The 26673-nt window shown below is 44.2% G+C and overlaps 1 protein-coding gene across 2 annotated transcripts in view; it reads right to left on the reverse strand.

Annotated features, from left to right (window-relative positions):
- Window positions 1-26396, reverse strand: part of LOC135512306 (protein FAM53B-like) — a 48376-nt gene extending 21980 nt beyond the window's left edge. The window contains exon 1 of one of the 2 annotated variants that reach the window (XM_064934206.1): window positions 26275-26396. The gene's annotated coding sequence lies outside the window, so the exon portion shown is untranslated. Of the gene's footprint in view, window positions 1-24355; window positions 24456-26274 lie in introns of those variants that run through there. The other variant, XM_064934207.1, reaches the window with a different exon arrangement.
- Window positions 26397-26673: the final 277 nt, after the last annotated feature.

Below are 26673 nucleotides of genomic sequence, written 5' to 3' on the forward strand. Positions count from 1 at the left end.
TTCCGGTTCCGGTTGGAGCGAGCGGCCGCATCTACACTTCGGTCCGCAGGTAGTATAACTTTTTATAACTTTTCATTACATTTCGTTATAGTACAACGGTTTGATTTGTCTAATCTTAGCAATTTCTTCTTAGCCAGCTACATAGCCGTCTTTGTATCAACGACAATTGCATAATTATCGTATTTCGTCGTCCTAACGTATCTGCCCAGCAGCTAGCTAAGCAGCTAGCTAACATCCACTGTCCACTAGCACTGTAGAAACTATTACACTCAACTGAACGACTCGATTAGTGTAGTGTCAGCTAGCTACATAGTCGTCTTCGTATCCAAGATAATTGTGCAGTTTAGAGTGTGTAGACTTAGAGTGATTATCTTAATTTACCGAGGTTAGCTAGCCAGCTATTTGTCGTCCTTAACGTAGGAAATGCTGCTAGCTAGCTAGCCAACAGCTAGCCAACCTCTACCGAATTGAACTCCAACTACCCGGTCAACATTCCGCGTCGTTCCACAGGTAGTATCACATTTTCATTTCACTTCATTACAGTACAACGGTTTGATTTGTTTGATCGTAGCTAGCCAGCTACATAGCCGTCTTTGTATCTAAGACAATTGTGTAGCCTAGAGCGATTTTCTAGGTTAGCTGGCCAGCTATTGTCGTTCTTCTAACGTAGCTAGCCAGCTAGCCCCCGAATAGCAGCACTGTAGTAACTATTACAGTACAACGGTTTGTTTTGTTTGATCGTAGCTAGCTAGCTACATAGCCGTCTTTGTATCTAAGACAATTGTGTAGCCTAGAGCGATTTTCTAGGTTAGCCAGCCAGCCATTGTCGTTCTTTTAAAGTAACGGAACGCAATCAACCTTGCTAGCTAGCCAGCTAGCCCCCGAATAGCAGCACTGTAGAAACTATTACACTCGACGGAACGACTTGATTAGTGTAGTGTCAACATCGCAGCCACTACCAGCTAGCCTACTCCAGCAGTACTGTTTCATTTCAATCATTTTAGTCAATAAGATTCTTGCTACGTAAGCTTAACTTTCTGAACATTCGAGACGTGTAGTCCACTTGTCATTCCAATCTCCTTTGCATTAGCGTAGCCTCTTCTGTACCCTGTTAACTATGTGTCTATCTATCCCTGTTCTCTCCTCTCTGCACAGACCATACAAACGCTCCACACCGCGTGGCCGCGGCCACCCTAATCTGGTGGTCCCAGCGCGCACGACCCACGTGGAGTTCCTGGTTTCCGGTAGCCTCTGGAACTGCCGATCTGCGGCCAACAAGGCAGAGTTCATCTCAGCCTATGCCTCCCTCCAGTCCCTCGACTTCCTGGCACTGACGGAAACATGGATCACCACAGATAACACTGCTACTCCTACTGCTCTCTCTTCGTCCGCCCACGTGTTCTCGCACACCCCGAGAGCTTCTGGTCAGCGGGGTGGTGGCACCGGGATCCTCATCTCTCCCAAGTGGTCATTCTCTCTCTCTCCCCTTACCCATCTATCTATCGCCTCCTTTGAATTCCATGCTGTCACAGTTACCAGCCCTTTCAAGCTTAACATTCTTATCATTTATCGCCCTCCAGGTTCCCTCGGAGAGTTCATCAATGAGCTTGATGCCTTGATAAGCTCCTTTCCTGAGGACGGCTCACCTCTCACAGTCCTGGGCGACTTTAACCTCCCCACGTCTACCTTTGACTCATTCCTCTCTGCCTCCTTCTTTCCACTCCTCTCCTCTTTTGACCTCACCCTCTCACCTTCCCCCTACTCACAAGGCAGGCAATACGCTCGACCTCATCTTTACTAGATGCTGTTCTTCCACTAACCTCACTGCAACTCCCCTCCAAGTCTCCGACCACTACCTTGTATCCTTTTCCCTCTCGCTCTCATCCAACACCTCCCACACTGCCCCTACTCGGATGGTATCGCGCCGTCCCAACCTTCGCTCTCTCTCCCCCGCTACTCTTTCCTCTTCCATCCTTTCATCTCTTCCCTCTGCTCATACCTTCTCCAACCTTTCTCCTGACTCTGCCTCCTCAACCCTCCTCTCTTCCCTTTCTGCATCCTTTGACTCTCTATGTCCCCTATCCTCCAGGCCGGCTCGGTCCTCCCCTCCCGCTCCGTGGCTCGATGACTCATTGCGAGCTCACAGAACAGAGCTCCGGGCAGCCGAGCGGAAATGGAGGAAAACTCGCCTCCCTGCGGACCTGGCATCCTTTCACTCCCTCCTCTCTACATTTTCCTCCTCTGTCTCTGCTGCTAAAGCCACTTTCTACCACTCTAAATTCCAAGCATCTGCCTCTAACCCTAGGAAGCTCTTTGCCACCTTCTCCTCCCTCCTGAATCCTCCCCCCTCCCCCCCCTCCTCCCTCTCTGCAGATGACTTCGTCAACCATTTTGAAAAGAAGGTCGACGACATCCGATCCTCGTTTGCTAAGTCAAACGACACCGCTGGTTCTGCTCACACTGCCCTACCCTGTGCTCTGACCTCTTTCTCCCCTCTCTCTCCAGATGAAATCTCGCTTCTTGTGACGGCCGGCCGCCCAACAACCTGCCCGCTCGACCCTATCCCCTCCTCTCTCCTCCAGCAGACCATTTCCGGGGACCTTCTCCCTTACCTCACCTCGCTCATCAACTCATCCCTGACCGCTGGCTACGTCCCTTCCGTCTTCAAGAGAGCGAGAGTTGCACCCCTTCTGAAGAAACCTACACTCGATCCCTCCGATGTCAACAACTACAGACCAGTATCCCTTCTTTCTTTTCTCTCCAAAACTCTTGAACGTGCCGTCCTTGGCCAGCTCTCCCGCTATCTCTCTCAGAATGACCTTCTTGATCCAAATCAGTCAGGTTTCAAGACTAGTCATTCAACTGAGACTGCTCTTCTCTGCATCACGGAGGCGCTCCGCACTGCTAAAGCTAACTCTCTCTCCTCTGCTCTCATCCTTCTAGACCTATCGGCTGCCTTCGATACTGTGAACCATCAGATCCTCCTCTCCACCCTCTCCGAGTTGGGCATCTCCGGCGCGGCCCACGCTTGGATTGCGTCCTACCTGACAGGTCGCTCCTACCAGGTGGCGTGGCGAGAATCTGTCTCCTCGCCACGCGCTCTCACCACTGGTGTCCCCCAGGGCTCTGTTCTAGGCCCTCTCCTATTCTCGCTATACACCAAGTCACTTGGCTCTGTCATAACCTCACATGGTCTCTCCTATCATTGCTATGCAGACGACACACAATTAATCTTCTCCTTTCCCCCTTCTGATGACCAGGTGGCGAATCGCATCTCTGCATGTCTGGCAGACATATCAGTGTGGATGACGGATCACCACCTCAAGCTGAACCTCGGCAAGACGGAGCTGCTCTTCCTCCCGGGGAAGGACTGCCCGTTCCATGATCTCGCCATCATGGTTGACAACTCCATTGTGTCCTCCTCCCAGAGCGCTAAGAACCTTGGCGTGATCCTGGACAACACCCTGTCGTTCTCAACCAACATCATGGCGGTGGCCCGTTCCTGTAGGTTCATGCTCTACAACATCCGCAGAGTACGACCCTGCCTCACACAGGAAGCGGCGCAGGTCCTAATCCAGGCACTTGTCATCTCCCGTCTGGATTACTGCAACTCGCTGTTGGCTGGGCTCCCTGCCTGTGCCATTAAACCCCTACAACTCATCCAGAACGGCGCAGCCCGTCTGGTGTTCAACCTTCCCAAGTTCTCTCACGTCACCCCGCTCCTCCGCTCTCTCCACTGGCTTCCAGTTGAAGCTCGCATCCGCTACAAGACCATGGTGCTTGCCTACGGAGCTGTGAGGGGAACGGCACCGCAGTACCCCCAGGCTCTGATCAGGCCCTACACCCAAGCAAGGGCACTGCGTTCATCCACCTCTGGCCTGCTCGCCTCCCTACCATTGAGGAAGTACAGTTCCCGCTCAGCCCAGTCAAAACTGTTCGCTGCTCTGGCCCCCCAATGGTGGAACAAACTCCCTCACGACGCCAGGACAGCGGAGTCAATCACCACCTTCCGGAGACACCTGAAACCCCACCTCTTCAAGGAATACCTAGGATAGGATAAGTAATCCTTCTCACCACCCCCCCTTAATGATTTAGATGCACTATTGTAAAGTGGCTGTTCCACTGGATGTCAGAAGGTGAATTCACCAATTTGTAAGTCGCTCTGGATAAGAGCGTCTGCTAAATGACTTAAATGTAAATGTAATGTAAATGTATGTAAACTTCCGACTTCAACTGTATACAGTGCATTCGGAAAGTATTCAGACCCCTTGACTTTTTCCACATTTTGTTATGTTACTGACTTATTCTAAAATGTATTCAATTATCCCCCCCATCAATCTACAAACAATACCCCATAATGACAAAGCAAAAAACGGTTTTTAGAACTTTTTGCAAATGTCAATAACAATTTGTTTTTAATTGACTTGCCTAGTTAAATAAAGGTTAAATAAATGTTTTTATAAAAAATGTTTTCAGGTCTCTCCAGAGATGTTTGATTGGGTTCAAGTCCGGGCTCTGGCTGGGCCACTCAAGGACATTCAGAGACTTGTCCCGAAGCCACTCCTGCGTTGTCTTGGCTGTGTGTTTAGGGTTTTGTGACATTTTTATACATTTGCAAAATTGTCTGAAAACCTGTTTTCACTTTGTCATTATGGAGTATTGTGTTTTGCAACACTTTGTTTTGGCATTATTTAAACCAAATTGAACATGTTTCATTATTTATTTGAGACTAAATGTATTTTATTGATGTATTATATTAAGTTAAAATAAAAGTGTTCCTTGTTCATTCAGTATTGTTGTAATTATCATTATTACATATATATATACATATATATATATATACATATACATATATATATACATATATATATAGATTGTCCGATTAATCGGTATCTGCTTTTTTTGGTCCGCCAATATTCTGTATCGGTGTTGAAAAATCATAATCGGTCGACCTCTAGAAGCGAGCCTACCAGACGAGCTAAATGCCTTTTATGCTCGCTTCGACGCAAACAACACCGAAGCATGCACAAGACTGTGTGATAACGCTCTCGGTAGCCGATGTGAGCAAGACCTTTAAACAGGTCAACATTCACAAAGCCTCGGGGCCAGATGGATTACCAGGATGTGTACTCAAAGCATGCGCAGACCAACTGGCAAGTGTCTTCACTGACATTTTCAACCTCTCCCTAACCGAGTCTGTAATGCCTACATGTTTTAAGAAGACCACCATAGTTCCTGTGCCCAAGGAAGGGAAGGTAACCTACCTAAATTATTACCGTCCCATAGCACTCACGTTGGTAGCCATGAAGTGCTTTTTAAAGCTGGTCAAGGTTTACATCAACAGTATCCTCCTGGATACCCTAGACCCACTCCAATTCGCATACCGCCCCAACAGTTCCACAGATGATGCAATCTCAATCGCACAGCATTACTGCCCTTTTTCACCTGGACAAAAGGAACACCTATGTGAGAATGCTGTTCATTGACTATAGGTCAGCGTTCAACACCATATTGCCCACAAAGCTCATCACTAAGCTAAGGACCCTGGGACTAAACACCTCCCTCTGCAACTGGATCCTGGACTTCCTGACGGGCCGCCCCTAGGTGGTAAGGGTAGGCAACAACACGTCTGTCACGCTGATCCTGAACACTGGGGCCCCTCAGGGGTGTGTACTTGGTCCCCTCCTATACTCCCTGTTCACCCACGACTGCGTGACCAAACATGACTCTAACACCATCATTAAGTTTGCTGGCGACAGTGGTAGGCCTGATCACCAACAATGATGAGACAGCCTATAGGGAGGAGGTCAGAGAACTGGCAGTATGGTGCCAGAACAACAACCTCTCCCTTAATGTGATTAAGTTTGCTGGCGACAGTGGTAGGCCTGATCACCAACAATGATGAGACAGCCTATAGGGAGGAGGTCAGAGAACTGGCAGTATGGTGCCAGAACAACAACCTCTCCCTTAATGTGAGCAAGACAAAGGAGCTGATCGTGGACTACAGGAGAAGGCGGCTGAACAGGCCCCCATTAACATCACCAGGGCTGTAGTGGAGCGGGTTGAGAGTTTCAAGTTCCTTGGTGTCCACATCACCAACAAACTATCATCGTCCAAACACACCAAGACAGTCGTGAAGAGGGCACGACAAAACCTTTTCCCCCTCAGGACAATGAACAGATTTGGCATGAGTCCCCAGATCCTCAAAAAGTTATTCAGCTGCACCATTGAGAGCATCCTGACCAGTTGCATCACCACCTGATATGGCAACTGCTCGGCATCTGACCGTAAGGCTCTACAGAGGGTAGTGCGTACGGCCCAGTACATCACTCGGGCAAAGCTTCCTGCTATCTTGGCTGTGTCAGAGGAAAGCCCATAAAATTGCCAAAGAAAAATCACCCATGTCATAGACTGTCCCCCCCATTTGTTTTGTACACTGCTGCTACTCGTTGTTTATTATCTATGCATAGTCAATCCATCCCTACCTACATGTACAAATTACCTCAACTAACCTGTACCCCCGCACACTAACTCGGTACCAGTACACCCTGTATAGCCTCGTTATTGTTATGTTATTGTGTTACTTTTTATTATTTTTTATTTTATTTTTTACTTTAGTTTATTTGGTAAATATTTTCTTAACTCTTCTTGAACATCACTGTTGGTTAGGGGCTTAAGTAAGTAAGGTTTACGGTAAGGTTTACACTTGTATTCGGCGCATGTGACAAATAAAGTTTGACTTGATTTTGATTTGACGTGGGCACACGTGTGTTGAGCACGCCAAGGATGACCCTTTTCTATCAAACCACAACAATGTGTCCCCAGGCGCAGGGCAAGGAGGACAGCAGGATTGCTCATAATGTGTGTCTGTTTGGCAGGCAGCAGGGCACTGATAGAGATGGGCCTAAACACATACAGCACACTGGGCTTGGACACCACATACAGAGCACACCACAGGCTCACTCTGTAGTATGTACTGAGTCCTCCTCTACAAAATGTTTACTCACAACACTAGGGAGCTAATCCAAAACAGTATAGTTGAATCACCCAGACAGACAGAGCTTGGCTATATCAGGAATAGCAATCACTGCAGTGACCTTGGGGTTGTCCCGACCACACGCTGTAAAACAGCTGATTAGAGAGGGCCAGGCCTGTTCCTCCAATCAACAGCCTACTGTCTACTTTCAGATTCTACTGTGGGCCAACAGACACAGCTACCACAGCCTTCAGAACTCCTCAGCTAACCCCATGACCACTCTGGGTTATCCATAAGATATGGTAGAGAGAAAATGTAAAGGGTTGATGATTTTAAAAATGATGGGGCCAGTTGGAGAGGATAGAAAGTACTGGACGGTGAGATTGCATTGATACACTACATGACAAAGAAAGGGGTAATGTGCTTGCCAACTGTGGGGTAACAAAGGAGGTGACATAAGGAGGGCTTCACGGGTCCCAGAGGCTGTCAAGGGCCAAAGAGACCAATGGCTCTGCTCTCCTCTCTGGCTCAATGACTGCATGTAGCCTCCTAATGTTTAATGTGGGCCAGCCCAGCCCATGCAGGCCCACTGCCGGCATATGACTTCCATTATCTCCATGTATCCCTGGGAGTCAGAGGAGTAGTATTGGGCCTCTTGATGTTAGAGGGGGCGGTGAAGCAGGACTGGGTCTCGTGAGTGTAGAGGGGATGGCGAAGCAGGACTGGGCCTCGTGAGTTTAGAGGGGGTGGCGGAGCAAGACTGGGCCTCGTGAGGCTAGTGGGGGTGGTGGAACAGGACTGGGCCTCGTGAGTGTAGAGGGGATGGCGAAGCAGGACTGGGCCTCGTGAGGCTAGAGGGGGTGGCGGAGCAGGACTTGGCCTCGTGAGGCTAGAGGGAGTGGCGGAGAAAGACTGGGCCTCGTGAGGCTAGTGGGGGTGGTGGAACAGGACTGGGCCTCGTGAGGCTAGAGGGGGTAGCGGAGCAGGACAGGGCCTTGTGAGGCTAGGGAGGGTGGCAGAGCAGGACTGAGCCTCGTGTGGCTAGAGGGGGCAGCAGAGCAGGACTGGGCTGGTGAGGCTAGAGGGGGTGGCAGAATAGGACTGGGCCTTATGAGTCTAGAGGGGGCATGTGTGTAGCCTAGGTTTCAACAAGGGGTCATGGGAGAGGGAAAACACAATGAGAATTACCTTCTGGAGCCATGTGATCCAATTCCACATGATGCAGAACTAGGACACCTTGGGACTTAGGAGGACTTATGTTGGCCACATTGGGCCTACTGGTCAATGCTCACCTTTTATTTCAAGTATGGGTAGCTATAGCCCAATATGGTGACCGGAATATGGGCGAGTGGGTGTGTTGAAAGGAGTGGTTATATGGTTATATTGGGCTGCACGACGAGTCAATTAGAAGACGACCAGTGCTGTATTGACTTGCCTGCCAACCTGAGGTGCTTCCTACTCATGGGCTGCTGTATCATGGTCATGTCGCCGACGGTAATTAACTTGACAATTTAGTTTCTCCCATTATTTTATTTACACTTTAGTAATTTAGTTGACGCTCTTATCCAGAGCGACCGGCCCAAAGCTTTTAACCGCTAGGCTACCTGCCGCCTACCTATTTCAAGTAGGTTAGCAACCTACGGTATGGTAGCTCAATATACAGTAGGTGCATGGTAAGGAACAAAAAAACCCAGCTTAATCAAACCGTTCGAACATATAGCAAAGTGCTTTCGACACACCCACTCCTTTCCACACACCCACTACTTTCCTTTTGACATACCCACTCGCCCACACTCCGATCGCCATATTAGGCACCAGCTACCCCCTTCTCCTTTATTCGCTTAATAAACTTGAGGAATCTCAAAAACCCTAGTAGTTCTACATTGGCACATTTCTGTGGTACATCTTCAACTTAAGGTTGCCTCGTGTAACATTTTAACCATGGTTCCGTGCTTGTTAAATCATGTTTAATATCTGAGTAAATTATACTGCAGCAGATGGCAGACTCTTTGGCTCCAATTCAAGTTTAGGCCCAAAAAGGGATCCTATTAAATGTCAATAATAATTATATTTGTATATCCCGAAAGGAAAAAAAGCTAAATATGATCCAATTCCATAGAGGATGTACTGTACCTAACAGTAATTCTAACCAGATTTTTCTTCATTATAGAAGTTGGGTCTGGGCACAGGCCCCTTGGCTCTCAATGGTCGATTACTGAGAAGGATTTGAAAGGGCAGTACTGGTAATGGCACCATGCCCAGGCTGATTCTGCACAGGCACATGAATGGGCACCTGGGGGGACAATATGGGGCACTGTAAGGTTCTGTGGCACAGTGTATAGGTCCATCACTGATTGGATGTGGTTACGGTAAATTTGTGAGGAGCGCATCTAGTGTCACAGCTTTGATCAGTTATGTTTAAATAAACAAACACATTGCATCAATGAACTTGGGGTTGATGAGAGGGTGAGTCAAAGAAAAAGAACAAATAGATCTATGTAATGGACCTCAAAGCCAGTTCCACTGCATTTTTTCAATCAGGGATTTAGACAGGTGTGTGCAATTAATTATCAGGTAAAACAGAAAACCAGCTGGCTCCGGACCTCGAAAGGCAGGGATCATCAACTAGATTCAGCCATGGGACGATTTTCTTCTTGAGCGGATGGGCAGGGGGCCGGAATATAATTACAAATCATTTGTATACAGTAAATTGACCGCCAAAAGCCCAAACAGATATAATATTTGACTAAAACATCATAATTTCAAACCTTGCTTACATCCACATACGATCACATATCTCTCTATTGTGCGTGGAAACAGATTTCCAAATTAAAATCTGTTGGAGCTGATTTGATGGTGTTTTTACAGTCTTTTATGTCCAACAATTTTAAAATTAAAATCTATATGTATATATTTTTTTTGCTCATTACTTTGTGGGCCAAATAAAATCATCCGTGGGTCGCCAGTTGGGAACCCTGTCATAGGGTAAGAGTTGAGTACCCCTGGGCTATGACAATGCTATCCTGTTATCCTGTTTTGTGTTATATGTGCAACCAAAGTATGGCTAGTAGGCTAGGTCTACTGTGGAGCCTAGGCCTACTATGTTGAAGATTAACCTTTTTTGTTTTACCATTTAAGAGGACCACAATGGAAACAAGTTTCCTAACTTTTTTGTGTCATCCTCGATGATTGGAAATGCATTATCCACATGTGTGGTTGTATTGTGTTTTAAAATTCTCTCTCTCTCTCTCATATATATATAAAGTATGTTGGGAGATTTAATGACAAAAGACACACTATTGACTATACTATGTTATAGTTGCTTAAAAGGTGTTACAAAAATGATTCTTCCTCATCAGGTGGAGTTTTCAGGCCCACTGGGAGAGAAGGAGAGCTACCATTCTCTTGTGAAAGTCTCAAGTAGTGTCTGTGTGGGCATGAAGAGTTAATGCTGGGTCAGCCCTTTCTTGTGTTGAGGATGAGGTCGTAAAACGGGTCTGGAGAGGTCACTGCATACAAAGCCACCCTCCGACCATCAGCCCAGCAGCCATTAGCTAGACACTTTGTCCCAAACACCACCCCATCATGCAACAGGAGCCTGGTGAGAACATACACAAAGCAGCTCTCATTCATTCAGCTTTTTACTTGACAACATCTGATTTGATGTGCAATAACTGCGGTTGATTTTGGCCTTCCTAGTCAATTCTAAATTACATTTCTTTAACAACAGTGACCATGAGCTTCTACACAAATAAAAACTGTCTTTATCTCTATGAGCAGTTTTAAAGTCCATTCATTTATTTTTCTCTGAAAGAAGAGCAGTGACCATGACAACCCAGTCCTGTGACAAACAGAAAAACAAAACAGAGAAGACACACCTTTCTTGAGAAAGGTTTCCAGGGCGCTGACATGTCAAACAAACATACACACACGTAGGCAAACACACACGTACACACCAGAGGTCTGTGTGTGTGTCGATTACAATACCGCTGCTTTGTTGCCATTTTAAAGCTAGCGACATACAGGGCCGGATTAATGCAGGGGCTTACCGGGACTGACGCCCCTGGGCCCAGGGGCCCATGATTTCTTAATCACTCAACCACATGAATGCCCGGTCGTTTCAGTCAGCTGTTTGTTCCACCCCCACAAAATAAAATGTTACGGTTATTTTATCATCCTTGTTGTAAATGAGAACTTGTTCTCAACTGGCCTACCTAGTTAAATAAAGGTGAAATAAAAACTAAAAAATGTTGGTTACACGGTTATATGGTAATTGTGCCTGCCCTAATGAGCAGTAATGATTATACGCTCTTCAAAGATGATTTAGGACCACTTCTTCCTAATCTGTAGCACAAAACTGAACTGGGTTGGTCCAGGGGTTGGAGACTGTTATTAAGAAGGATTAGGCCAGGGCCCCCTTGGCCTCTGGAAAAACCATTGCATGCCAGCCAGGGCTCTCCACACATCAGGTATCCTACTAATTACCTCCTCTCTCACCCCCTCACCCCCCTCCCTCAGTATATGGTTTCTCCCATTACCCCGGACAGGCTGCTCTATGTACATAAAATCAGGCCCTTATCCACCAGGGATTCGTTACATGAGAGCTTCCAGAGCAGACTATCATGATTAATCCACCTCACAGGAATCCATAAAGGCTAAGGAAGGGGACCACTCCTACAGTATGGTGTGTAAATAGGTGATGTTCTACAGACAGTCACTTCCAATCCCATATTGCATGTCTTGGGTAGCTGTCCCCTCCAAGCTCGTTACAGGGTAGTGTGGTCTGCACAACGCATAACTGGGGGCAAACTACCAGCCCTCTAGTACATCTACAGCACCCGATGTCACAGGAAGGCCAAAAAGCTCATCAAGGACAGCAACCACCGCCTGTTCACACCGCTTACCATCCAGAAGGCGAGGTCAGCACAGGTGAATCAAAGCTGGGACCGAGAGATTGACAAACAGCTTCTATCTCAAGGCCATCAGACTGCTAAACATCAATCACTAACTCAGAGGCTGCTGCCTACATTGAGCCCCAATTGCTGGCCACTTTAATAAATGGATCACTAGTCAATTTAAACAACGCCACTTTATATAATGTTTACATATTTTACATTACTCATATCATATGTATATACTGTATTTTATACCATCTATTGCACCTTGCCTCTGCCGCTCATACATATATTTACATTTACATATTCTCATTCACCCCTTTAGATTTGTGTGTATTAGGTAGTTGTTGGGGAATTGTTAGATATTACTGCACTGTCAGAACTGGAAGCATAAGCATTTTGCTACCCTCGCATTAACATCTGCTAACCATGTGTATTTGATTTGATAACACTGCAGGTCTCGTACGGGGGAGCATAGTCGATGAATGGTGTGGGAATGGGGGAGTGTCGGGGTGGAGGGTGACGGACAATTATGGGCATTCCATTGAGTCAAGACATCCACTCATTCATGAGAAAGGTGAGCCTTACCCAGTCGACCAAACATCCATCTGTTACTTTCTTGGCAACTGTCTTGAGAGCTGTGTGTGTGTGTGTGTGTTTGTATGTATTAATGTGTATGTGTGTGAGTGTGGGTGGGTGGATCCAGGGTTGGGAAAAAAACAGGTCAATATCTGTGCCCATGACTATATATATGAATGGACAAAGCCATTGGTAACGTGATGTTCCTATGTGAAGACTCAATAGCGTATTTGAAGCCAAGGAAGTCGGTTAAGATGGCCTCTCATGTGGGAGATTTATGTAGACATAACATGCACAGTTTGAGTTACACCAGGAGAAGACGTTGCAGGCTAGCTTAGTGCTGCCCCCTCTCATTGAGTATCTGAAGTTGGAGGCCGACCGGGGTACTGCAGGCTGCCATTCGCTACTTATCCTTATAACGTCTTCTGTGTGCAATTTTAAAATAATCAGTTCAAGGACATTATTCTGGTGTAACAGAAGCAATTATTGGTACCATGACTGTGTTGAAAATGTTTATTTATTTTCACAAATATTTCCATTTTCCCCCTAGGGGGAATCCTTTTTTCTACAAAACAAAACCTGCGGCACAGCGGTCGGCCTTGAACTTCCGTGGCTTTAATGTTCACATAATGTAAAAGATGAAGGTGTAGTGCAAAGAGATTGCCAAAACACACAGACCCTAATTTAGCTACCGTTATGAACACAACTGGGATGGAAAAAACATGATTTCCTTTAGCTTATTAATCTTCACAATTATGTGAGGCTAAACTTATTGGCAGAGAAACTGTGAAATACAATGGCAAAAACTGTAAAGTGCAGGAAGGCCACTGCTTCAGCACTAGCATGGACAACAAGTTCTGCTTCCTAATGCGTTGAATTTGGTTGTTTGCACCATACATCACTCGGAAACTTTAGATTTCTTTTTTAAGGAGTGAATAATTGAGGGATTACATTTTTTGACAGAATCAACAGAAAGTCTAACCGAACCTTAAATGACTCCGACAGGAGATATGCGGTGTTGATAAGAAAAGGAGAAGGTGGAAAATAAACAGAAGAATGAGTCTTTTGCCATTCATTATAGACGTCTTATGATAGTGAATAACAAAAGAAAGCAAAACATGAGGTTACTTCAGATGTCGATAGGGAATTCAGGGTGTATGATTTAGAGGTGGTTGCCACACGGGCTGAACCATTTTTTAGTTGGGTGGGCTGGTCGAAATTGACACACACACACACACAGGCCCATGGGCCTGCTAAGATTGTTTTTAAAAAATATGATATTAAGCCATTTTTCAGTTATACTAATCTATAATGAGCCTTTGGCTGATCAGTGGGCAACGGTCGGCACCCTACCAAAATGGACCGGCATGGTTTTCTGATAGGCTGAGGTCACGCAAACTCACATTCAAAACATGGCATCAGCAGAGTCCTGCTCCGACTTGTTATCAGTTCGACAGGCGATATATATTTCTTTACCTTTATTTAACTAGGCAAGTCAGCGAAGACAAATTCTTATTTCCAACGGTGGCCTACCCCAGCCAAACCCGAACGACGCCGGGCCAATTGTGTGCCACCCTATCGGACTCCCAATCACAACCAGTTGTGATACAGCCTGGAATCGAACCAGGGTCTGTAGTGACACCACTAGCATTGATATGTGGTGCATTAGATCACTGTGCCACTTGGGAGTCCCCAAAGATCATGGATTTTTCCAAACAGTAAAGTGCATTATTCTCATGATTCCTGTAATGAAAGTGTCTGCCATGCCCATGTGCCTGTTTTGCTGGGGCATGCTGCTGTGATGAGCGGACCACTCTCCTCTCCCCTCATGCTCTTGACAGAAAAATGCATTCTGATCGGATTACATTTCAAAATGCAATTGCGGGAAAAAAAACACAGATTTGGACGTTTGTCCCCTTGTCCTTGTCGGAGAGAGGAAGGTCTCAACTTTGTGTAGGTATCAGAGAGCTGTCTGCTGATAGAGTGCCAGTTCGTGAATTCTCATCCGAGTGGAGAAGTATAACTGAAACACAAAATTCCTTGTGTTTTTTCTCCTCTCCGTTCTGCTCCTCCCCCATCTTCCCTGAGCAGAGCAGGAAGGCACGTTGCCCTAGCGACTCCAGACTCCACAAAGACAAAGTGTTGACACATACTGCTCCAGAGCCAGTACTATTCTTCCTTCAGGCAAGCTTGCATCAAAACTTTGTTCATTTGCACAATGTCTCTCATTCACATTCACTTGTAAATGTCCAAACTCACCAAAAATTACATTTGCCCATATTACATTTGGTAGCTCATACAGTCAAAAGTTTGGACACACCTACTCATGCAAGGGTTATTCTTTATTTGTACTATTTTCTACATTGTAGAATAATAAAGACATCAAAACTATGAAAAAACACATATGGAATCATGCAGTAACCAAAAATGTGTTAAACAAATCAAAATAGATTTTATATTTGAGATTCTTCAAAGTAGCCATCCTTTGTCATGATGACAGCTTTGCTCACTCTTGGCATAACTCAGCCAGCTTCATGAGATAGTCACCTAGAATGCATTTCAATTAACAGGTGTGCCATGTTAAAAGTTAATTTGTGGAATTTCTTTCCTTCTTAATGTGTTTGAGCCAATCAGTTGTGTTGTGACTAGGTTGTGGTGGTATACAGAAGATAGCCCTATTTGGTAAAAGTCCATATTATGGCAAGAACAGCTCAAATAAGTAAAGAAAAATGACAGTTCATCATTACTTTAACATATGAAGGACAGTCAATCCAGAACATTTCAAGAACTTTGAAAGTTTCTTCAAGTGCAGTCGCAAAAACCATCAAGTGCTATGATGAAACTGGCTCCCATGAGGACCGCCACAGGAAAAGAAGACTCAGGGTTACCTCTTCGGAGGAGGAGGATAAGTTCATTAGAGTTAGCAGCCTCAGAAATTGCAGCCCAAATAAATGCTTCACAGAGTTCAAGTAACAGACATCTTAATACCAACTGTTCAGAGGAGACTGAGTGAATCAGGCCTCATGGTCGAATTTCGGCAAAGAATTCAGTACTAAAAGGACACCAATAATAAAAAGAGACTGGTGGAAATCTGTCCTTTGGTCTGATTTGAAATGTTTGGTTCCACCCGCAGTGTTTTTGTGAGACGCAGAGTAGGTGAACGGGTGATCTCTGCATGTGTGGTACCCACCGTGAAGCATGGAGGAGGAGGTGTGATGGTGCTTGCTGGTGACACTGTCTGTGATTTATTTAGAATTCAAGGCACACTTAACCAGCATGGTTACCAAGGCAATTACCTGACCTCAACCCAATTGAGATGGTATAGGATGAGTTGGACCACAGAGTGAAGGAAAAGCAACCAACAAGTGCTTTTCCTTCAAGACCATTGGAAAAGCATTCCAGGTGAAGCTGGTTGAGAGAATACCAAGAGTGTGCAAAGCTGTCATCAAGGCAAAGGGTTGCTACTTTGAAGAATCTAAACTCTACAATATATTTTGATGTGTTTAACACTTTTTTGGTTACTACATAATTCCATGTTTGTTATTTCATAGTGTTGATGTCGTCACTATTATTTTACAATGTAGAAAATAGTCAAAAATAAAGAAAAACCCTGGAATGAGTAGGCGTGTCCAAACTTTTGACTGGTACAGTATAACTTTATGAGTTGGAGTTCCTGTCTTTGCAATTAGTTTATTTTGGTTAGCTGCATTAGCATATTTAGCTAGCAGCCTCCGAGGAAATTCAGTATTACTTGTGCAATTTTTTTAGCATTCTGGTAATAGACGCCCAAATGGGTTTTTGTATTTTTTGGCATCCCTTTGTATACTAAGCCAGTAATACCATAAATCCCGGAATGACAGAAGGACGGTATGACGATATGAAAATCAAGTTGGTGGCATGCACAGTGATGTGGGCCGGTGTGTACAAAATGCCAGTGCAGAATTCTTGTCCCAGTCCGTCCCTGGAGAATGCAGTGCAAGAACAACACTGGAAACTTTATAGCATGCAGACAGGAGTTCTCTTTCAGCCAAAGTCAATGTATGGGATGTCAACCTACACACTTTTTGGGGACGTGCTTTCATTGAAAGTCTAGACAGAAACACCGTCATTCATCTCTCTCAGGTTCGGTCCACAAGGAAATATAACTACATTGAACCCTGACTTATTGAACCCAACAGTCTTCAGTAGTCTTCTTTCTTTGTCCATCTCAACATAAGGCCTCTCACCAATCAGTGGTAATGATGAAAATACAAAGAAGACATTTAAAACTAGTGATGAGACACAAACAGAAAGATGTGGCGATGTGCTCTGGTGTATGCCAGAATGGCTCCTTTTTTCTCATCAGACTCTGTGGATATTCGAGATGCAACATTTACAAATGCATCATGTAAATTACATAAACTCAGCAAAAAAAGAAACGTCCCTTTTTCAGGACATTCTTAAAAATCCAAATAACTTCACAGATCTTCAGTGAAAAGGGTTTAAACACTGTTTCCCATGCTTGTTCAATGAACCATAAACATTCAATGAACATGCACCTGTGGAACGGTCGTTAAGACACTAACAGCTTACAGACGGTAGGCAATTAAGGTCAGTTATGAAAACTTAGGACACTAAAGAGGCCTTTCTACTGACTCTGCGTGAACGTGCCTTAGGCATGCTGCAAAGAGGCATGAGGACTGCAGATGTGGCCAGGGCAATAAATTGCAATGTCCTTACGATGAGACGCCTAAGACACCTGTCCATCCTGTCTCCCTGTAGCGCTGATCGTCCTCGCAGTTGCACACATGTAACACCTGCACAGGATCGGTACATCCAAGCATCACAGGTACAGGATGGCAACAACAACTGCCCGAGCTACACACAGAACGCACAATCCCTCCATCAGTGCTCTGTCTGTCCGCAATAGGCTGGACTGAGAGCTTGTAGGCCTGTTGTAAGGCAGGTCCTCACAGGCAACAACGTCACCTATGGGCATAAACACACCGTCGCTGGACCAGAAAGGACTGGCAAAAAGTGCTCTTCACTGACGAGTAGTGGGTTTTGTCTCACAAGGGGTGATGGTCGGATTCACATTTATCATCGAAGGAATGAGCGTGACACCGAGGCCTGTACACTGGAGCGGGATCGATTTGGAGGTAGAGGGTCCGTCATGGTCTGGGGTGGTGTGTCACAGCATCATCGGACTGAGTTTGTTGTCATTGCAGGAAATCTCAAAGCTGTGCCTTACAGGGAAGGCGTCCTACTCCCTTCCTGCAGGCTCATCTTGACATGACCCTCTAGCATGACAATGCCACCAGCCATACTGCTCGTTCTGGGACCTGTTGGATCCTGTTGTGATGGCTAGGGCCATTCCCCCCAGAAATGTCTGGGAACTTGCAGGTGCCTTGGTGGAAGAGTGGGGTAACATCCCACAGCAAGAACTGGCAAATCTGGTGAAGTCCATGAGGAGGAGATGCACTGCAGTACTTAATGCAGCTGGTGGCCACACCAGCTACTGACTGTTACTTTTTATTTTGACCCCCCCCCTTTGTTCAGGGAGACATTATTACATTTCTGTTAGTCACATGTCTGTGGAACTTGTTCAGTTTATGTTTCAGTTGTTGAATCTTGTTATGTTCATACAAATATTTACAATTGTTGTGTTTGCTGAAAATGAACGCAAATGACAGTGAGAGGGGAACCGGTGAACATTACTATTTGTTTGAACTCAGCTCATAGACTTTAACGTGGTGGGCGAAGCAGAGCAGTTATGACTGAAGGTCACACAGATAGAGTTAAAAGGTTGTCGTTAATATGAAATGTGTGCAACACAGAGGCACAGACAGGCATGGCTAACAATCCTTTTTTTCTTGGAGGCTTTGCATAATGCCTTAGGCCAAGGAACCACAGAAAGAAAGAGGTGGAGAGAGATAAAGTGAGAGAGTGAGAGGGTTACAGAGAGAGGGAGAGAATGGAACAGTGCCTTGCTCACAGGCACGCAGCTGCCCACTCAGAGAATGGAGGGCCTCACACACAAAGGTCTTGCAAATGTGTGCGTCTTAAACACACACAGTGATCCCCTTTAAAAACCTACTTGGTTTAATTACCTCCATAAATTACTACAGCTATCCCATGTCCAATACAAGTCCCTCTTGTCTGCCTACCGCCTGTCTAGCTATCTGAGACAACCCTGTTCAACTTGACTGTGTTTCACATGCAGATTCCAGCATAGGCCTTTCGGGTTTTACTGTGCTAAAAAGAAGAAATTGAATCAAGGACACCCCTTTTTAACACGGCAGTGGATAGTTTGGGAGATCATGCTTGTCATGCAAATCTACTTTGCAGGGCCATGCACAAGACCTTTCAGGGGGCTGAGACCTTTCAGGGTGCTCATGCAAAAAAAATTAAATACATCTCAAAATTCATACAGACTAATGACAAATTGTAAGCAAGCTAGTTACGGTGCCACCTAAAGACATGATTGGCATTGGGAAAAGAGGGTGGGCTATCGACTGATCATTGATGATAGATTTTTTTTATGATTGTGATTAGTCTTCAATGCTCTTAAATAATAACTTAATATCTATTTTTATTTGTTTAACCTTTATTTAGCTTGGCAAGTTAAGAACAAATTCTTATATACAATGACGGCCTACTGGGGATCAGGGGGTTAACTGCCTTGTTCAGGGGCAGAACGGTAGATTTTTACCTTGTTAGTTTGGGGATTCGATCCAGCAACCTTTCGGTTAATGGCCCAACACTCTAACCACTAGAAATATTCATATTATTCTATATGGCTGGCTGGCTGGCTAGTGGCTTGTGTGGATATTTTAGGTTATAATGATTAGCTAGAGTCTAGACTACCTGTGTTGCTGTTGTCGACTGAGTTGGGTTGCTGTTGCCGGATGGAGTTGGGTCGGTGCTAGGGTTGTTGATGCAGCCTCTCCTCTCTGTCTTTCTGCCACACTTGTCAGCCAACCAGACTGAATATTAATGATGTAAATAATATGTTATCAAGTGTTGTGCTGCTGTGAGAGTACTGTTGATATTTAAATTAGGTAGCTAGCTACACACAGTTATCCAGTGACCACATCTCAAGCCTTGCATGTTTGGATACCGGGCGTGCGCAAACTCAGTAGCCTACAGGGCAGACTGGGAAAAAGGTTTGAACTCTGTACATGACAGACCAACAGGCGCAATCAACGGATGGGGTGGCGAATTTGACGACGTCTTGGAAATGTCACGACGACTTGCAGGCAATAGGTTCAGAACAGTAACAACAAAATGTTATTATATATACATTGTATATACAGTGGGGCAAAAAAAGTATTTAGTCAGCCACCAATTGTGCAAGTTCTCCCACTTAAAAATATGAGAGAGGCCTGTAATTTTCATCATAGGTACACTTCATCTATGACAGACAAAATGAGAGAAAACAAATCCAGAAAATCACATTGTAGGACTTTTAATGAATTTACTTGCAAATTATGGTGGAAAATATTTGGTCACCTACAAACAAGCAAGATTTCTGGCTCTCACAGACCTGTAACTTCTTCTTAAGAGGCTCCTCTGTCCTCCACTCGTTACCTGTATTAATGGCACCTGTTTGAACTTGTTATCAGAATAAAAGACACCTGTCCACAACCTCAAACAGTCACACTCCAAACTCCAATATGGCCAAGACCAAAGAGCTGTCAAAGGACACCAGAAACAAAATTGCAGACCTGCACCAGGCTGGGAAGACTGAATCTGCAATAGGTAAGCAGCTTGGTTTGAAGAAATCAACTGTGGGAGCAATGATTAGGAAATAGAAGACATACAAGACCACTGATAATCTCCCTCGATCTGGGGCTCCACGCAAGATCTCCCCCCTTGGGGTCATAATGATCCCAAGAACGGTGAGCAAAAATTCCAGAACCACACGGGGGGACCTAGTGAATGACCTGCAGAGAGCTGGGACCAAAGTAACAAAGCCTACCATCAGTAACACACTACGCCGCCAGGGACTCAAATACTGCAGTGCCAGACGTGTCCCCCTGTTTAAGCCAGTACATGTCCAGGCCCATCTGAAGTTTGCTAGAGAGCATTTGGATGATCCAGAAGAAGATTGGGAGAATGTCATATGGTCAGATGAAACCAAAATATAACTTTTTGGTAAAAACTCAACTCGTCGTGTTTGGAGGACAAAGAATGCTGAGTTGCATCCAAAGAACACCATACCTACTGTGAAGCATGGGGGTGGAAACATCATGCTTTGGGGCTCTTTTCTGCAAAGGGACCAAGACGACTGATCCGTGTAAAGGAAAGAATGAATAGGGCCATGTATCGTGAGATTTTGTGTGAAAACCTCCTTCCATCAGCAAGGGCATTGAAGATGAAACGTGGCTGGGTCTTTCAGCATGACAATGATCCCAAACACACCGCCCGGGCAACGAAGGAGTGGCTTCGTAAGAAGCATTTCAAGGTCCTGGAGTGGCCCAGCCAGTCTCCAGATCTCAACCCCATAGAAAATCTTTGGAGGGAGTTGAAAGTCCGTGTTGCCCAGCAACAGCCCCAAAACATCATTGCTCTAGAGGAGATCTGCATGGAGGAATGGGCCAAAATACCAGCAACAGTGTGTGAAAACCTTGTGAAGACTTACAGAAAACGTTTGACCTCTGTCATTGCCAACAAAGGGTATATAACAAAGTATTGAGATAAACTTTTGTTATTGACCAAATACTTATTTTCCACCATAATTTGCAAATAAATTCATTAAAAATTCATTTCTGGATTTCCCCCCCTCATTTTGTCTGTCATAGTTGAAGTGTACCTATGATGAAAATTACAGGCCTCTCTCTTTTTAAGTGGGAGAACTTGCACAATTGGTGGCTGACTAAATACTTTTTTGCCCCACTGTATATACCACCACCCAAAAGGGCAAAGGGGCAGGTACAGGGCACAGGTTGACTTATCTACACATGTGCATGCTTCATGACAGAAACATAGACAGAGATTCCTTAAATGAGGCCTACTCTGCAAGAGTGTAAACAAATCAAGTTGTACTTTACCCTGAAAGTGCATACAACTAAATTAGACACAGCATAGTTGTTTGATAACAACAGATTGTCTGGAAAGGTTTGAGGAAGTGTTGTGGAAATTCTTACACAGGTACAGCAGTTGTCTTATGTACGGCTATACATAGAGAAGTTATATTTGCATGATTTAGCATAATGAATTCATCATTACCATTTTGTTTAATTCATGTGACCGACCAATACTGGTTCATAACACGTGACAGACCAACACCTCACGAGGCTTCTTCTCTCTAAGCTGAGACCTTCAAACTGAGATATCTTTCGTTCTCAAAACAAAAGTCTAGGCGTACTGCCAAATTGCGGCTACTGATAGTGAGGATTCAATCAGTCAGTCACTTGCATGAGCATAGAAAACTGTTACTAGAAAAGCACATGAATAGAACACAGAAATGTGTTATTAGAAAAGCAGAAACATTATAAATGTCCAGCAAAGAAGATATGATCTTCAAGCATTGTGAAACTAAACAATGCTGAGTATCACAGCTTTCTTTGGCTATCACAAGCAAGTCAAAGCTTAGTTATCATAACTGTGTGTACCACCATAGCTAAGAAGTATGAACCAACACATAATAAACTGTTGTCCTGAACAAACAGCCCCTAGACTGTCTCAGACACACACAGGGCTGGTGGCCTACCCATATCAACATCCCCTTTGCATTTAGATACTAGAGCTGGGCATCTGAGTCAATCTAAGCCTGACTTTGCACCTAGTTTGCCAGTTGAACTGAGATTAGTTTTCAAGTGAACGAGTAAATTCCCTCCTGGCTGCACGTAAGAAGGGGAAAGGTCAACTATGAACATGGGGCATTCACTAAAACCAGTATTTTTTTGCCAATAACCACCACGTAAACCTAGAGAGAGCAGGTGAGGTGAGAACAGATACACAGTTACACTGTAAGTATTCTATGGAATTTCAGGCCATCCTGATACAAAAACTTTTTCCTGCCTTTAGTGCCTGATGTCTGCAAATATCCACCATCTCTCCCTCAACATAACCAGAAGGGAAAAACAAATACTCTTTTAACAATAACTTCCCTAGTCCCAAAGGAAACGACCCTGACAAACCAATATTCAAAGGGTACCATTGTCAGTTGTACTTTAATTCAGTGTTCTCAAACATTCTGTAGCCCCCCCCCCCCCCCCCCCCCCCAATTACATTACACACTCCAACCATGATACAAAATAAGACTCCAAAAACAATGCAATCTAACAATACAGCAACACTTTGATTATTTTGTTTAGAGAGTAGAGGAGAAGTTTGATTGTCTGAACTCATGAAATTGAATGAGCACACCATTCAGACCAACTTTGTTCAGGTTGCATTTGAAGAGTTTTCTGAAAAGTCTAGGGGTTGCATTCCATTCAGCAACAAAAACAAAGAACAAAGTGACTCATATCAAGATATACCCGCTGCACCCATCCTCTGCTAAACCACAAACGAGAAGACTGAAATATACTGTTGAGTGTGGTGTCTTGCCCAGTGTGTGTGTGTGTGTGCGATAACTCATGGAACACCACAAACGACTATCAATCTCTTCTCAGATCGCCGTGCGGAGGAGTGTGTCAATAAAATGTTATAATAAAGCCACATTACCCTCGACTTACAGTTCCTGAAAACAGACAAGGGTTACAGGCACAAAGGATGACATGAAAGTGGAAATTAGGTGTGAAATGGAAGCTAAAAGTCTACATTTCTGGGAAATGAAGGCATAGATACATTTGTCAATGATTTTCCATCCTAACACTGAGGAATAAGCAAAGGCTTTGATTTCTGGTCACACAGATGGAAAAGGGGTCTTAAAAATCTACTAGAAGTCTAAAAGTCTTAAAAGGTATTAGAGATACATCAAAACACAATAATGATGAAGTGAAGACCCCTGCCAACTAAAATCAACATAGTTTAGCAAAAACTATATGCCTTCTGTAAGTTTAAGAAATACTGCCTAGTGTCTTGTCAGTGTTACCAAAAACCAACATATTTTATCTCACTCATGAAGAGTGGAGGATTATGAAGGTTCACAGAAGTAATAAATAAAGGTAGACCTACCATTTAGTTAGTTTTTACTGACAATAATGTTGTTTATGGATTATTAAGTGATTACAACGCATCACAAATTGGTAACAGAGTGACCATAAAATCTGTAACAGAATGACTGCAATTGAAAGTAATTTTAGTCACAAACCAAAGTTTCAGTAGAGCACAGTACAGTAAAATGAATAACAGTAGAGTTCAGTACAGTAAAGCACACACACACACACACACACACACACGAGTGATGTAATATACTCTAATAGACTGTACTCTACTTTATCTCTTCTCACTTTAAATGCAACTCGGACAAAGTTGGTCTGAATGGTGTGCTCATTCAGTTTCAATCCTCTATACTCTACTTTATTTTCTTTACTGTACTCTACTGTGCTCTACTGTACCACCCTCTGCGGGGTCACAAACAAGGGGAAATGGAAAGAGAGCCTGTTATGCGACTTCCGCTTTTGGACGTTAACAAGACACTCCATCTTAACTCCTCCTCCACATTTGCTGGATTGGCTGTGATGTCCAAACTTGTAAAACAGAGATGTTTATTATTGGTACAGATTTGGTCCTGTCTGGGCCAACCACATTTGCTCTTGTTTGGGGGGAGTGGCTCATTAGAATTATAGCCAGTGTGTAGCATAATACCCAAACATGTATAGGAAGATATTACATTTTTCTATCTTTGTGTATTTATTCAGGATACTTCGCCATGAAGATATTGACATTGATAATTATGCATTTCTGTACATTACAGATCAAGGACCCATGATGTTATTCTGTTACGGTCATTCTGTTGATCCACTTCACTTACTGTAGTTAAATAACCAAAATAGTTTGGTTTCAAACTCAAGATGTCATATCATAGCTGATACCCCATTCTTTCTCAGACATCTTTGGATCTTCAAAGTAGATATTTCAGTTTTCCGGAAAACGTGGTCATAGAAAAATGAGGAAGATATTACTGTCATTCTGTTACCAAATTTGCATCTGCACTGTTCTTCAAGTAAATGTGTTTTTGTAAAATGTTCAGTGGCAATTTTTAAAAGTGGACTTCTGCATATACACTGAGTGTACAAAACATTAAGAGCACCTTCCTAATATTGAGTTACACCCCTCACACACACACACACGCGTCTTTTGCGCTCAGAAAAGCCTAAATTCCTCAGAGAATGGACTCTACAAGGTGTCGAAAGCATTCCACATGGATGCTGGCCCATGTTGACTCCAAACCTCACAGCAGTTGTATCAAGTTGGATGGATGTCCTTTGGGTGGTGGACCATTCTTGATACAAACAGGAAACTGTTGAGAATGAAAAAAAACAGCAGTGTTGCAGTTCTTGACACAAACCAGTGTGCCTGGCACCTACTATCGTACCCTGTTCAAAGGCACTTAAATATCTTGTCTTGCCCATTCACCCTCTGAATGGAGCACACATAATCCATGTCTCAATTGTCTCAAGGCTTAAAAATCCTTCTTTAACTTGTCTCCTCCCCTTCATCTACACTGATTGAAGTGGATTTAACAATTTACATCAATAAGGGATAATAGCTTTCACTTGGATTCACCTGGTCAGTCTATGTCATGGAAAGAGCAAATATTATTATTATTTTTTTAATTGAACCTTTATTTAACTAGGAAAATCAGTTAAGAGCAAATTCTTATTTACAATGAAGACCTACCCCTGGCCAAAACTCTGACGACGCTGGGCCAATTTCGCGCTGCCCCATCCGACTCCCAATCACGGCCGGATGTGATACAGCCTTGATTCGAACTAGGGACTGTAGTGACGCCTCTTGCACTGAGATGCAGTGCCTCAGACCGCTGCACCACTCGGGAATATTCATAATGTTTTGTACACTCAGTATAGGTGAATGGTTTGTAAAACTTAGCAATCAATGGTTTTTACTTCGCATACATTTTAAAGTGAAAAAGTGAGTCTTGGCATCACTCTGTTACTGTGGAATTGCCCAAACCTCAATGTGCCTGCACAACCATAATAATAGCATATCCAGCTCTACAATTCACCCTCTGTATATCTGAGGGTATGCAAGCATGGTGAGAGGCAGCCTAGTGAGGGTGCCTAGGCTAGGTGAGAGGAGGGGGAGAGAAAAAAGTAGTACTCCACAAAAGTGAGTACGGGTTGGAAAGGGCGAGGGGGGGGGTTGAGTTGAGTCAAGTACAGACAACCGAACCGCGTTACAGAGCTGGAGCCTTGAATACAGTAAGGCTTTTGTCCCAGTGGCCCAACCACTGCGCACAAAGCAAATGATCTATCAATCAACTCCTCTCTATTTTCCTATACGACAACGCGCTGTTCTACTACTGTGGAGTCATGCGCATCAGGCAGCTAGAAAGCAAGCAAGTTAATTTGCACAGAATCGCAACACGGTATTTGCCTTGTTCCTCAATGACATTGTGCAGTTGCCCATTTTAATAGAAATAGAACACGATAATCATAATTTCCCAAACACTTGCTATTATGAAAGCATGGATAACAAGCAGGCAACACTTCCAAGTTTCTAGACAATATTTGACTTTCTCTAGCCATAGGTTAGCCAAAGAACAATATTGTATGCTTCTTTGAACTTATTGCATGTTAGTTAGCAACGGGAAACATCTCAAGCAAACTTCAGCAATCAATAAACAATTTTGGGCAACAAAGACACCCAAAAGAGGATGAACATACAATGTCATATGTAAAGATGATACCGGGATTAATGCCTTACTACCTGGCCAGCTGAGAGTCTGTCGAGGTTAAGTCATCTTCGATTTCCGCAACAAAGGACCTGCAAAGTATGTGGGTCCTCATGCGCACTGCTGCCGCCACAGTGGGACTGAGCAACTGCATGAAACTCCGTATTCGCTAGCTAGAAGGTTGTAACAAAATCCTCGTTCAGCGAAACCATTTCTCACACGCGGGGGGGAACAATTATTGGTTCCAATTCAGCTTAAGCATGTTTATATTGAGAATATTTAATATATTCTGTATGTTGTGTTTTTTTGCCGTTCATTACACACTGTTTTACTTCTAGTTCAATAGAAACTACATCATTTTACTCTCCCCCTCCGTATTGGTATCGTCTACTCGTGTGTCTTTTTCCCCCCACAAACTATTCTGAATTTACAAC

This window comes from Oncorhynchus masou, chromosome 24, assembly GCF_036934945.1.
Source record: "Oncorhynchus masou masou isolate Uvic2021 chromosome 24, UVic_Omas_1.1, whole genome shotgun sequence".
Taxonomy (NCBI): domain Eukaryota; kingdom Metazoa; phylum Chordata; class Actinopteri; order Salmoniformes; family Salmonidae; genus Oncorhynchus; species Oncorhynchus masou.